Raw genomic sequence first — 14,616 nt, 5'->3', positions numbered from 1 at the left:
AGAATATGCACTTCCACAGCACCTTAGCATAGATGAATTTATTTCTAGAACAGATTTTGTCATCACAAAATGTTATTAATCTGTGTTCCAAAGCAATAAAGATAAAAGGCCTTAACCATGAGCAGCCTTTAGCTCTTTAGATGTTAACAGTCACCCCATTTGTATTTGTCTAAAGATGAGGAATCCAGTCAGGTTGACTGTTGCTCTCCCAGTCAGCTAAACACTACTGGAAGTTTCTCTGAGCTGAGAAACCAGAAGTCTCTCTCTCTAGCTTCTCTGTCAATTTTGAAAGCCATCATCTGTTTTACATCCTGGTGTTTCCCCCCTTCACAAATGATTTAAATCAACCTAAGACGTAAAGAACATACAGGATATTAATTACACTTTAAACAGCATTTTTTTTACTATTTTTTCATTTTTGTTTGTAACAAAAAAACTGAGAATTTTAATTATCATGTTCTCAGATGTCTGCTATATTATTTGTTCTTTGGTGAAATGAAGAAACTCTTATTAATAGCCCAAAGAGCAAAACTGACTGTCGCAATTCTTACTAGTTTGTCAGCATAGAAGAGTGTAATTTATTGGCCTTGCAGTAGTAAAGTTTTCTACACAATTTCTACACAACTTCAGGAAAATTATTGTAGAGATGATGAGGCATAAAGCTGTAATTCAGAGATCCAAAAAGAGGCTTCAATTCCTAGTCAATTAAAGGTGAAATGGAAAAATTAATTATTCGAGAAAAAAAAGATAGGCTATTCTGTTGTCTATTTACAGCGAAGCATCTGCAGTCTCCCTGTGCATTTTTAAGTAATGCAGCAAGACCCGTGATGACTGCACACGGAATCACAGGCAACATAATGCTTGGAGCACCATCATGGAACTGCACAGCCAACACAGAATTAAAGTATGGAGAAACTTCCACCCCTATAATAACTATCCCAGGAAACAGAAGCTAAACTCACACAAAGGTCCTACAGAGTCCACAGCACTCCAGAGTAAAGCAGAAGGTAACGGGAGTAAGTTTCTCGCTACTCCACATTAATACGTAAGTAGGAAGCTAGGTCTGAGGCTAAATTATAAAAAGCAAGAGCAGAATTCTCCTTTACCAATCTGCTAAACCAAAAGGCATACATTATAATGTGATTTTATTTTCTGACTAATATTGAAGGTTACTAAATATATTGACATGATACCTGGCTCAGAAAGATCCCCAGACACTAACAGGTAGAGCTGGCACAGTCTCTACAAAAACAAACACTAAAATTCCTTCAACTTCAGAGGCAATCATCTAATTCTTCTGCTGATTAGAGCCTGACTTTCATATTTCGGCATCCAGAAAAGGAGAGAAATACACAGTGAAAAAACATCTGCAAATACTCTGACCAGCATCAAACAGGACCTACGTGGGTAAAAAAGAATACAAGCCTTGTCTCCAGAGAAACACTTAGCTGTCCGACTATGAAACACACTTCTCTGGTAATACCGGCCTCTTCCACCATGCACAATAAAATGGGGCTAGAGGTCTACAGATAAACATGCCATACAGCTCTGATTTATCCCCAGCACATCAGAATTTTGTGCAACAGTTCTATGGAAAGCGGGAAGAAAGTACGGAAAAAGTATTACACGCAGTGGTAATACATACTCACATACACCCAAGAAACCTGCAAAGGAACCAGGGTCTGCAGTAATAGCCAAAGTAGGTAACGGTGCTAAGGTGTTACCACCCGCGTGATCAAGAATTCAAATCAGTGGGACGTTTTGTCTTCACTGCCATCTAGCACCTCAGATTGTACCCCTGGCTTCGTTTGGGCACACTGCCAGCCTGTCTTCTTTCACCCTCTGAAACAGCACAGGCAGTGCTGAGCTGATGATGTTCTTCACTAGCTTCTTGTCATCTTCTCTATCCAGTATCCTCATCTGAATCACGTCCTGACAGATAATTCTTATTTAGTTTTTCAGTACGTCTCACCTTTCTAGCCTAGACTCAGAATATCACATCCCCTTCCTACAGTTTCGCTCCTCAGGTTTCAAGCGCTCATCTCTCCAGGTTTGTTCTCTTCCCTATAGTTTTCTCCTCCTCGGTTCACTTGCACAGGATCCTTCCTTATAAGCAGCTTTCTCCTCCAGAGCTCATGGGCACCATGCAGCATGTGTCAGTAGGGCTGCTCACACCCTTATCTCCCACAGCCCAAATGACTCAACATTTGTTATTTCAGAGAAATCCTGTTTTGGCCCGGCCATTAAGTTTTAGAGAGGTTTTTGCCAATAAAGTCTAAGTCTTCCCAGCATGAGAACAGGTGTTTTCAAGGTCTACTATTTTCCACAAGCAAATAAATCTCCTGAGGAAGGGGAGAAATGTATTCCTTGCACAAGAATCAATCCATTTGGTTTCAAGGCCCCATCCTGAAGCATCAGTGCGTGTAAGTTTCCAACAGCATTTGACAGTTATCTTTTTCCCCCAGCTCAGGTCTCTAACCTTGCCAAAACCTTCAAAAATTTCTGCTCTAAAGACTGGCACACATCACACAGGGAGTTTAAAGCCCAGCAAAAAGCATAAGTAACAGTGACTAGCATCATGTATCACGGAAACCAGACTTTGAACAGATGATTAGGGTAAAAGAAGAGTATTCATCATTTGTCACATTACATTCTTCAACTATCATTTCAACTATCTATGTCAGAACTTTTACCCAAGAAAACTCTTTTCCATCTTTTTATAACAATTTTAAATTTCCTCATCTTGAAATTTCCATTGCCTTTCTATGGAAAACTGTGTTCTCTCCAAACTGTTTTCACTTTGCTGTGGTTGTTGAAACTGGTTGCTTCTGTTTGAAAAACCTCTCTCCATGCCATCATGGAGAGAAAGAGCTGCATCTGCTGTCAAATATACTTTCATGATATTGATGTATTCACTTTATGTGAATTTTATTTTAGGAAAATACTACAGAAAAGAGTTCCCTTGCTCCTTGAATTTAGTTCTTTGCTCTGGCAGGCATTTCATCATCTTCGTGAAAGTTTTTTCATAAATTTCTTAGATTCTACTTTCATGCTGTAAGATATGGTTTGATATACACTACCTTCAACTGGGAGGCTATTCTATGGATTAGAAACCCTACTCTAATTTCTGGAATAAATTTGTACACAGCCATATGCTCATTTGCTCTCATATCAACATTGTCTTATTCTAAGTAATTCTCTCCTTGTGATTATCCCCACACATTTATAGAGTACTCATATACCCCCTCAAATTTCACCTGATCAAAGAAGTCAATTTCCCAACTAGTGACATGATACATGTCAAAAACGCTGACAACATGTTTTGTTTCTTAAAGTGAAAATTTATCTTATTTACAGTTTAGCTATACAAACAGCTATATGAGCACAGCTGTGGCAAAGGGGCCTTTGATCCACCACACCCCCTTAGTACCAGAAACTGGTAAATTCCTAATACCTTTTTCTAATTTTCTTTTACCATTATGCACAGAACTATCCTTTCCCCAAAAAGCCGTTTAAGAACTTGAATAACACTGACGTCAAAACCATAATCTTGCAGTCGCCTGGATTAATTTTCCCCCCTTTCTTAAAAAATATGTACACTGCCCTGTTAACGTCTACGTAGCCAGCCACTCCACCTTCCAGTCAGTCTGCACTCAGATTCCACCTTGATTTCCATTTCCATACTTCTATGCCTTTTTCTGTAGGTGACAGTTATCACCTAGTGTAAAATGTGACACTCAATCAAGTCTGCAGACAAACCTAGGCTTTTAATGCTTCCCTATCCACTACTCTTGGAAACGTATCTGATAAACTTTGTGCTACTTACTTTAATACCCTTTGCAGGGTCTAACTCAGCTTGACAGTTTCTCTGTGCAAGGTCCTGTCTCCAGTCCTAAGGCACTGAAAAAAATCTAGTTGTGATGATCAATACAATCATTCTTTCTTGAGTTCAAGTGCATCTTAATGACAGCGTTGCAGAACATACATATGTTTAACCACGGTTTAAAAAGAAGTAATTATAATTGTTACAGCCTGTAGAAGCAGTCTAAGGTCATAAAGATGCATAAAGAAATTTTGGTGGCAATTCTGGAAAAAACTGAATTCCACCCGATTAGCTACAACATTGCCACAGGCAATCACAAGCACTCCCTCAGTTTTTGTTTTGTAACTATTACCATTAGCTGGATTCCCCACAGATGTTTAAGTAGTCTGGTAACCTGTACTGTAGCTTATTGCTACTGACTAGACCTTTAATTGTAGAATAATCACTTTCAAGTTCTAAAATAAAACTCTAACTTGGCAGGTCATACAATACATTTTGTATTCCACAGCACAAAGCCAAACAAGGAGGCAGCAAGCACGTGCTCTAAAAAATATTTCTTATTCCTACATAATATTTCGCAAAATATTTTCATCACAAGTTTACTCTTCAAAATGCCCATAGAAATTGAAGATGGTTGCATACTGTTAGATTATGCAATAGAAGCTCATCTGCAGCCCAGCAAAGGAGCACAGAGAGACAGTGGCAGGTGGGGGGAGCACAAGTAATACCTGCCTAGCTCCCACCAGGAGCCCGTCTCTACAAGCCCACTGGACCACAGGGATGCAGAATGGCAGGCAGAAACACAAGTTGGGGACTTGGAGGGAGGGAGGCCCCATCCAGAGCCCTCCCAGGGCTGTCCCAGGAGAGCCTCAGCCCCAGTGTCCAGGTGTGAAAATGATTCTATGATGAGTCAACATAAAAGCACCCCTTGGACAGAGGGGAGTCACTGCCCAGGGGAGTGGGGCACATTATGGAATGCAGGGGAAACGCATTTGGGGATTGCACAGGACTTACTATGGGATGTTTACAGGAGGAACCAAACGCAGGGACAGGGACGGTTTTACATGATTTGGGGAGGAACAAGTGTGAGAAAACAGAGGAGTAAGTGGGCCAGTTGCATGCAAATAGTTTGCTGGTTGGGTTCATTTGCCTGGCCATGCCCTGTACCTGATCAGTGCAATCTGTACTATTTGCTTATTAAATCCTTTCTAACTCTTTTCTAGGGGAGGGGCTCTATTCATTATGCGTGCACGCACAGGGGTCTGAGTGCAGCAACTGGGGTGGGACAGCCAGCCACCAGAGAGATGGGGACAAGTGGCTTTAAATGTCAGCCTGGGTGGACCATGGGGACATGCGTGTCTGTGGTGCAGCACCCAGAGGGGGTGCAGGTGTGCACACACATGCGTGTGTATTGAACACACGTTCAGCCTTGCTGCTGGTTGGACCCAGGGCAAGGAGCTGTGGCAGCCTCAGCCCCTTCAGGCTGCTGGATCCGGCCCAGTATTTTCCCCTAGCACAAGGGAAGAAAAGGCTTTTGAAAAGTTAAACACAGTGCATGCTTAAAACAAGATTTTCTTTTCCCATTTCACATACAGTGATCATAATCTTTCATTCTATATCTCAATTCTGCCCCTCTTCCACTACTTTTCCACTCACATCATTTCACCCCCTTCATATAAATCTTCTCTTATCATAGATATTTCCTCCCCTCCTTTTCACTTCCACTCTACCCCTACCTCAGATTTTATGGGTTCATTTTCCTTTAGTTTGCTTGGGCCTTTCTCAATTTTCTATAATCTTACTTTCGCCTTCCTCTCCATGAAATTCTTTTTATCATTTCCTCTTTAAATTCCTCAGCCTCCCTTTCAGTAGGGATAAAACTGCCCCTTACACATTCTGTATTTTCTCTTCAGCTTTCTTCCTGCTTGCCAAAATTTGTTCTTTGTAACATTGCCTTTCACTCTCTTTCAAAGAGAAACACATGCAATTGAGGCGCTCTTCTTCCTACTTAACTAAAACATGGCTATTTTCAAACACTTACTGACTGAACAGGGTTTGTATTAAAGTTTTTTCACAGGAGGACAGAATAAAATAAGCAGACTATTACTACAAATGCAGCTCAATAGACTCAGAAAATTCAGAAAACAGTTTCTCAAAGTACAGAGACTGCTCACATAACAAATCCACCAAGAAAATACTCAAGGCTTAGCTATTTCTTTTCCCCTCCTCTGCTGTGTGCAGATGCAGAAGAGACCATTTTCACACATTCCTCTTGACAGAATTTGATTTCTCAGGCTTTGCTCTATCTTAGATAGTCTACCTTACCATCTTCCATATACCCATATACGATGGCAAAGTTGAATTAAGTTTTTTACTCTAGCAAGAGTTTATCAAAGAGCTTTTATCTTTTGAAGCATTTTGGCCTCAAATGGACAGCCAGCCCCTTTCTTCCAGCTCCACAGAGTACTGCATCCAGGCAGCTGTGAAGATCAGCATCTGAGAGGCACACAGAGACGGAATTAGTTTGGCATTTTTGAAGATATGTCATCTTCCGTCCAACTCCTCATATTGTTTGTTAGGACCTCCACTAACCTAAGACACCGATTTTGCTGTTCAATTTTATAAAAAGATACTATACAAACAAGGAAGATGCATTTTAAATATAACTCTACAGGACTGAAAATATTTATCTGCTTTATAGAAAAGCACCTGTCTTCATGAAAACTCATATTGATCAACTGACTCTAATGACTGTTTACTCACATTCAGAGCTTTCACAAAGAAGGACAATTTGATACTGTTATTATGTAGAGGAACTTTCTACACTGTGTTGAAATTACTACTACTCCCCAGAAGAACGACTCTGTCACATTAGTTGACCTGTGTTTGGCTGCACTTGGCACAAGAGCTTTAAACAGAAGATACCACACCACTGAAATGAGACAGCAGACATCTTTTGAAGGGGGAACATGCCTGTGGTCAGATTATATAGCAAGGACTGGTCATGCAGCCTGATGCCAGTTTCCCCTATCGGAAACACGGAAGCACAAGGTCTTCCCTTGGGAACCATAATCATCTCTTTACTATGAGGGCCCAACATCAGAAAGCGTGATTAGATTTAGTCCTTCTACACAATATTTCGTGCTAACCTGTGGGACTTTCACTCCACAGCCTACTTCTGATCAAGGGTTTTTCCTTATTCCAGCTGAGGGTGCAAAGGTCCTCAAACAGCAAAGCAATAGAGATCTCACTGCAACTGCCTCTACACTCAGGCAACCCTGATAACCAGAGAGCTGGAGATGCCCTCACGTTCTTCTCCTATGCAACCAGAGAGCTGGAGATGCCCTCACGTTCTTCTCCTATGCAAACAGTAGCCAATGATTTCCAGCAATACACTAGCATTAATGCTGCAGTCCATGTTCTTCTCTCAGCCTCCTTTCATCACACTTACCACGTCCTACAACATCTTACACTGGGCTTGGGCTTCCCCTTAAAACTCTGACCATGTAACACACCCGCACCCTTTTCTGTCAGAAGACAGCCCCAAAAGTTCACTTCTCCATTGGCTAGAAATCTTATCCTAGCCCTTATTTTATTGCTACTTGATCTCGTACCAAAATTTTGTCCCTTAGGTTAGGTATCTATCTAGCTTGGCTCATGTTACAACAATTTTACATCTGAATCAAAGTATTAATAAATTTTTTTCCTCTTTGAACCCTTTTTCCATGCTAAAGTCGTCCCTTTCTTGCATAACATCACTGGTATTTCAAAAATTCCATGTGGAAAAGATGTCAGAGAAAAATAACTTGAGGGTGGGGGATGGAAAGAATCCTACCTCCCATGAGACCTGCAGTCATCAAGCCACCACAATGTAAGTTACACTGCATGGAGGTCAAGGAAGCTGCTCCCATGACTGCAAACATGGCCTGGCTTTCCTTCACTGTGCTTTCATTTGAAATCTCCTCTCCTTGAGAGATCTGAAGGGCAGAAACTGGAAAACAGGGATTACTACACTATTGACCTCAAATACATTTTCACTCAGTGACGCACCATGACCAAAACAATGACGACATGGCACGGAAGATGTCCCCTACATATCCTCACTGGAAGCCCTAACCATACGATGCCACAATGATTACATTTCCACAAGTTCCTGCAGAACCATGGTGCCTCTTCCCCTCCCCAGCCTGTCCCCTCTACATCCATGTAACACAACATGAAATATAACACAAGGGAACAGTTAGTTGTAGTACCTTTATAGACATCAAAAAGCACAGAGAAACTGTTCCTCTGAGGAAAACTGAAAGCCTTACAGGAAATCAATCAGTGACCACTACCCTATTTAAGAACTTAATTTTACAACTGGGATAAACAAGGAAAAAGTGTTCTAAATCACAAATTAAACAAGCTTCTGGTTTTTAGACTTTCAAACTGAGCCGCTGAACAGACTAGAAGTACTTAAACTGTTCAGTGTTCTGAAATACTTCGTACCCCACATTTTCCACCACATCTCACATTGCCCAGTATTTTAATAGAGTCAAATATTACATACCCTTTTTGCAAAAATCATGTCTGACATCTAATTTTGTCTACATAAACATTCACTGAAGGTACAAATAGTCTGAACTTGGATTTCAGTTGCTGGTGGGCAATCATAGAAACATTGCCAGCACATCCTATCCTCCTTGATCTGCCAGACTTAAGTTATATATTTTATTCTACTCAGGTCTGAGGGTTTGGACTACCATTTTTTCCTCTACAAAGCACAATCACATTGCTATAAATGTAACACAGGCAACTTAATATCATACGGTTTGGCTTTGCAAAAATGCACTCTGCCTCATATCAAGTTTTAACATTTGTTTCACATTTCATAAAAATACCAAGCTATTACTTGCCTTCTAAAGAAATATAAAGAATGGATTTAAGTCGTATAAACCAAAACCTCCGCAAGTTAGAGAGTTTTCAAGCTACTCTTGATTGCACACAGCTAACTTACAGAAACACCACTTCTCCTTCCACACCATGCATTATATTATCAAGAAAAGTTTACATAGCACAAAACTGCCCATCTGTATCTTAAAATTTCCAGCAACAGCAGCACCTAGCTACACTTTCTTCGCTCTTCTTTCTTTGCTTTATTGTTTCTTATACAGGATGGGCAGGTGCACATTGAGAGAACATTTTTGCAGATTCCTAAAGAACCGCTGCCTCTAACCACCTGCCTAGTGCTGCCTGTGCAGACAGACAGACACACAAGGCATATAGCACACCTCTCTCCAAAGCACTAAAAGTTCAGCCAAGTTAGTACAGGGTAGCAGCGAACAACTTAAGGTTTCATGTTGTGCTGTATTTCCCACCATTGTCCCAGGGCAGGCATGTTCACGTGCCATAGGGACAGACAGACATAGATGGGTTGGTTCTGGAAGATATTCTTGTGAAGAAATCTGGCAACAGACAAGCAGAGTTAATGGGACAAAATTCAGGCAAGAACATTATAACTCTTCCTACACACAAGCTACCAGAAATGCTTTCGATGCCTTGAATGCCATACTCCTTGTGCAAAAACATTTTGTAAGATTATGAAAGAGGTATAAATATAGTATCATCTTCACTGTAAAGCAAGAAACTTTGTTTTTCAGTGGCTACCTAGTCTGAAATCAACTTTATACTCTTCCGCAGCCCAGTGCTGCCAAAACCTCTCACAATACAGTACAAGACCTATCCTGTACACCTATCCTGCAACCAACAGGATAGAACTGTGGTAGGTCAATCGCCCAAAACACCTTTAATGCCTTTGCATCCCAAGAACCATTCTGTAGAAAGAACTATATGTTACATTAAAATACCCTAGAGTGCTGTGAAACGACACAGAATAATGCAACGCTATCAAACTCCCTACTATTTCCAAATCATGGAACTCTAGAGATTCAACTTTTCAGCACACGGCTGGCTGCCAATGAATTTGAAAAAAAGGCACTGAACCATCAAGATGGCTACACAAAACAAGGTGAAGTTATTTTACCATTTCATATTGCTTTGACCGTATCATATAGTCTACTTTTTAATAGGTGTTTATTTCCTCTGCTGTAATACCACACACCCGCCAGGAAGAAAATCCCCTTTCGATTACCAATTATTTGGAAAAATACTATCCAGCTGAAGAGGCGTCCTTTTTTGGCCTGTGATCACTCTGTTCACTTTAAAGGAATGCACCTCATTAACCCTGATAATTAACAAGGTTATTCTCATCACATAAGAGGTTTAAGTTCTTCTATTAAGTCATTATTTGAATTTGCACTGCTGTTAAGATGATGAGGCTATTCTGGATTTAATTTCATATAACAAGATGTTTCTCTTTAAAGAACCTAATTCTTTTAAAGTCAAGGCATATAATTTCATTGTCATGTATGTTACATGATAGTGAATCTACTGGAATAATGAATGGATAATATAGAGAGAGAAACTAAACAAAATTAAAGTTGAAAACCTAGAAGGGGTCAGGCAGCAATACAAAAAGGGAGCAGAAGTAGAAAACGGACATCTGACAGAAGCATGGCTGTGGCAGCAGAAGCCATTGATAACTGAAAAAGGGGAAAACGACCAAGACTACATGGAGATACATACAACTTGAGAAAAGAGTATGGGCAGATGCATCAGCTTCTAGGGGGACCATTCCAGTAAGGCTCCAGAAGCTACAGAGACGTTTCCAATTCCTGCACTCTTCCCGCTGGAAGTGTAGTAGTGCACATTTGGGGAATTTTGTTCCTAGATCACATGTAAGGTTTCTCAGGACTGTTTAGCGAACAAAATCTTCTAAAAGTCTAATAAATGCTTTAATTTTTGCATGTAGGTGTTCCTAGTACATGAAGTTGCTTCTTCCGCAAGAGAAAAGCCAGTTGTCTAAAGCCAGTTATTCTGAGGATATTAAAAACAGTTGATTGCAGCAGTCATGTATCAAATCCTACATCCAGTATAAAAACCTAGATGAACACTTACGTCCATATTGACATCACATTGTTAACTACAGCTCACGTCAACTAAACACATGGAACGATCATAGTAGGGAAAGAACGTCACATGTATTTAGACATTTAATTCTATAGGTTTTGTTGGCAGCATACCTGACACCAGACCGTTCCAGCACCTTGACTGTAAATATCTAGAGATATCAAATTAAAATCCAGGGTTTTGCAAAGAAGTTTCTTTTGCACAGAAATCAGTCACTATTAAATGATAATAAAAACAATCCTTTAAATGTTTGGACAGGAGAACTTTCTGTCACGATACAAGGATTACCACAGCCCTGACTGAGTCGAACACTGAACCAAAGCAAGTTCTCAGAGTTAAGCTCAGCTGTCAGTCCCATACAGGAGGGTTTCAAGCACTGCTGGCTTGACCCATCCCCGCACCTTAAAAAGCTGTCATTCATTTAGCATGCATTTTCCAGAATACCTCATTTTTTGTATTTTAAAGCACCCATTGCTAAGTCTTCTCGCAAGTGCTTAGCAGTGTGAGAAAAACATTAAACTCTTCCCATGAAGAGTGTCAAGAGCGCTGTGAAATATTCAGAATAAACCTACTATGCAAGTCTAATCAGCATAACAACTCCCTCAAGAATTATCAATTTGCAAATCTCTCAAACACCTAAAAAAGGTATGAAAGTTGTTAAAAATATAGCAGGGTATTCATGAATGAGCCATACACTGATTTTTCTTTTTAAAGTCTAAAGCAAGTAACCGTTCTTCAGCAGAATGAAGAAGTATGCACATGAGATTAATAAAGGAGGTAATGGAGGACAATATTTAATCATCATGACAGCTTTATCTAAGTTTGGATGAGCCTTTTGTTCAGGAATATTAGACACTAGCAGAATTTCTAGTATTTTAAGAAGCATCATCACTGTATTTCCAAACACAGCCTTATATGTGGTTTGAGCATTGGGAAATGCACCTGAATGCTCGCAGGTTATCCAGTGCCACCTTTGTTAGTTAATACATTCCAGTTTTCCTCCTCAGATTATGGTTTGCCAATTGAAACCAATGCCCTGCGAACAGCAAACCTGCAAGTTTCATCACCATTAATTAGGCTCCTTCCTCACTCTTAATACAAGATGCACAAAACATGCACCTTCTCACGCCCCACACCCAGCAGCCAGGGGCAGAACCCCAAACAGAAGGGTTTGTTTTTCAACATGAAGTTCATGCTGAAAACATGAAGTTACTTTTTTTCCTTTTCTTTTTTAAACAAACATTGAAAATAACTAGAGTGGCTTTGGCATCACTTTAATCAGTTTAAACTTGAAGACAGGAACTCTAATTAAAATCTGGAAATCTAGCAGTAAGAAACAGCTAATTAGTTCCCAACTTTTTTAATGAAGTACTGTGGCAACGTCCATATTAGTTGTTCAGTACTGAAAAGGAAATGTTCTGCGAGATAAGCTCATTCTCTCAGGCAGTGCATCCGTTTGTGCATTTACTTCAATCCATGCCATTGTCAGAGGGATTGAAGAAGACAGACTATAACAACGATCAGATTTGCAGCTCTCCATACACAGTAAGATAATTGAACTTCGCAGCATTTCGCGGACGGAGAAATACGAGGCAGTTCGCTACTTTTCTGTCAGGCAACGCAGGCTATTTAAATTGCACTAAAGTAGAAGGCTGTGTTTCCCTCCTTTCAATTCGTTCCTGACCACGGCTTGCAGATACAAGAGGAAGATGGGGAAGAAGCGAGAGAAGGCATTTTACGCTTGCGCTCCCCAGAAGTCTGGGCAAAACACACGGGACTGAGGCAAAGCGAGAAGCGCCAGATCAAGAGGAACCTTGCCGAGGTAGTCACAGAAAGACACGCTGACAGCGGTGGAGGCCTGAACACCCGCCTTCGCATTTCCACAGCTTTTCCCGTCTCATTTTATAAGGGCAGCTACTTTTATCCCCCTTCCCGTACATAGGCTACCAACTACAGGAAAAAAAAAAAAAGTCGTGAAAAACTGCTTACAAACAAAGGGCAAGTTCGCCCACGTTCCCCGGCCAGGTTTTTCTAACCCGGGTTTGCTCCCGCTCGGCAGGCGCTACACGCCACACTTACTCCGACAACCCTTAACGTTAAAGCAGCGTCTCTCCCGCTGTTAAGCCGCGGAGGATGCGAGGCCGCCCCGACGGGGGCCGGGGGGCGCCGGGGAAGGGCTCCGGCGGGGAGGGCGCTGCCCCAGCGGCGGTGCCGGCGACAGCCCCCGCTCCCGGCGGCTCCGGGGCTCGGCGGGGGCCGGGGCGGGCGCCCGCGGCACCCCCCGCCCGGCGCTCGGGGGTGGAAGGGCAGGAGAAGCCCCCTTGGGTTATTCCTCCCAGCCTGCACAGGCGGGGGCGGGGGGCCGGGGCAGGCGGAGTGCCGGCCCGACCGAAGGCTGCAACTACGAGATGGGCTGACAGGCAGCCTCGCCCGGTGCCTGCCCGTACCCGCCACCGGCCGAGGGGAAGGGAAGAGCAGCAGGAACCCGCGCGGGTGCCCTGATGTGCTTCTCCCAGAATAAACCCAAAACAACAAAAGAACCCGAAAAAAACAAAACCCCAAAACAAACAAACAAAAAAACCCGAAGAACACCCCGACCCCCCCGGAAAAAAAAAAAAAAACCACCCAAAAAAACCCACCACAAACAGAGAACGAAATAAAAGAAACCTCAATTCCCCCCACCAAAAAAAGGGCAGCACCCGCACCCGGGGCCCGGCAGGTTCCCCGCCGCCCCCCCCGGGGCCGGGCCGCCCCCCGCCCACTCACCAGCGGCGGGCCGAGGTGCGTGAGGGAGCGGGGCGGCGGGGCAGGCGTCCCGCCGGCTGCGCCCCCCGACCCGACCCAGCCCGCCGCCCGAGCAGCCGCCAGCCCGCCGCGGCCCCGCCCCCCGCCCCGCCCCATGATGTCATCCCGCGAAGCCGCCCCGCCCAGCCCGCGCGGCCGGGGCCGGGGCGGGACCCCCTCAGCCGGTGCGTGTTTTTCCTGGGAAATCTGCTTTAAAATGAGGCTGTCGGACGCGTAGCGACGCTGGGTGGAATCCCTGGGCGAGGAGGGGCAGAGGGATTGTTCGCAGGTTTATTTCTCTTTGCATTAAAAAACGGAGCGGGCGCCTGGATTCTGCCTTTCCCCTCAGAGAGCTGGGCAGAAATGGCATCTCTCGGCCATTAGTTGGACGCGGAGGACGGTTGCGGGGCCAGGTGGGGCACACGGCACGGCAACAGGCAGCCGAGACCGCAGGCTGCATAATGATTCTCATGTCACGTTTGAAAATAAGTCTTGAGTTTGAATGGCTCGAATAGCTTAACAAACGCATGTCCTGAGGCAGCGTGCTCAGGTAGTGGCCCAGAGCAGGAAAGCTGAAATAAAATAACATGAAAAATCTACCTTAGACCAAATTCGCACAGCGCTTCTGCTAATTACATATATTGATAAAGGCTTCGTCACCAGAATAAACCAATCCAGGCTGATTTAAAGTATGCCTCTATAGTCTTAAGGGACAGAAAGACTAGAAAGAGGGCATACAGACTTTTTTCTTTTTTTTTTTTTTTAACAACTGTGCACAATTGACAGGTCTAGTAATTAAAGAAAACGTCGGTCTGAGCTGCAGTTTGGAAGGAGCAGTAGTACAAGCCTCAGGCTTCTTCAAAGAAGTCCACTGAAAAGATGGAGAACTGTCAAGTCCCGTTGCCATAAGGGCAAGTGTCTAAACAAGCATCACCTTCATCATGATGAAAACATTAAGTGGGTACCTGCATATTATGGAGTTCACTTGAATAGATTAA

General features: G+C 42.8%; 1 protein-coding gene across 2 annotated transcripts in view; it reads right to left on the bottom strand.

Moving 5' to 3' along the window:
* Window positions 1-13,772, bottom strand: part of MARCHF1 (membrane associated ring-CH-type finger 1) — a 250,412-nt gene extending 236,640 nt beyond the window's left edge. The window contains exon 1 of one of the 2 annotated variants that reach the window (XM_064449772.1): window positions 13,601-13,772. The gene's annotated coding sequence lies outside the window, so the exon portion shown is untranslated. The remainder of the gene's footprint in view (window positions 1-13,600) is intronic. The other variant, XM_064449771.1, reaches the window with a different exon arrangement.
* Between the last annotated feature and the right edge of the window lie 844 nt (window positions 13,773-14,616).

The sequence above is a fragment of the Phalacrocorax carbo genome, chromosome 4, assembly GCF_963921805.1.
Source record: "Phalacrocorax carbo chromosome 4, bPhaCar2.1, whole genome shotgun sequence".
NCBI classification, from domain to species: Eukaryota; Metazoa; Chordata; class Aves; order Suliformes; family Phalacrocoracidae; genus Phalacrocorax; species Phalacrocorax carbo.
The sequence above is the reverse complement of the archived record's forward strand: the minus strand, read 5'-3'. Positions and strand labels throughout refer to the sequence as shown.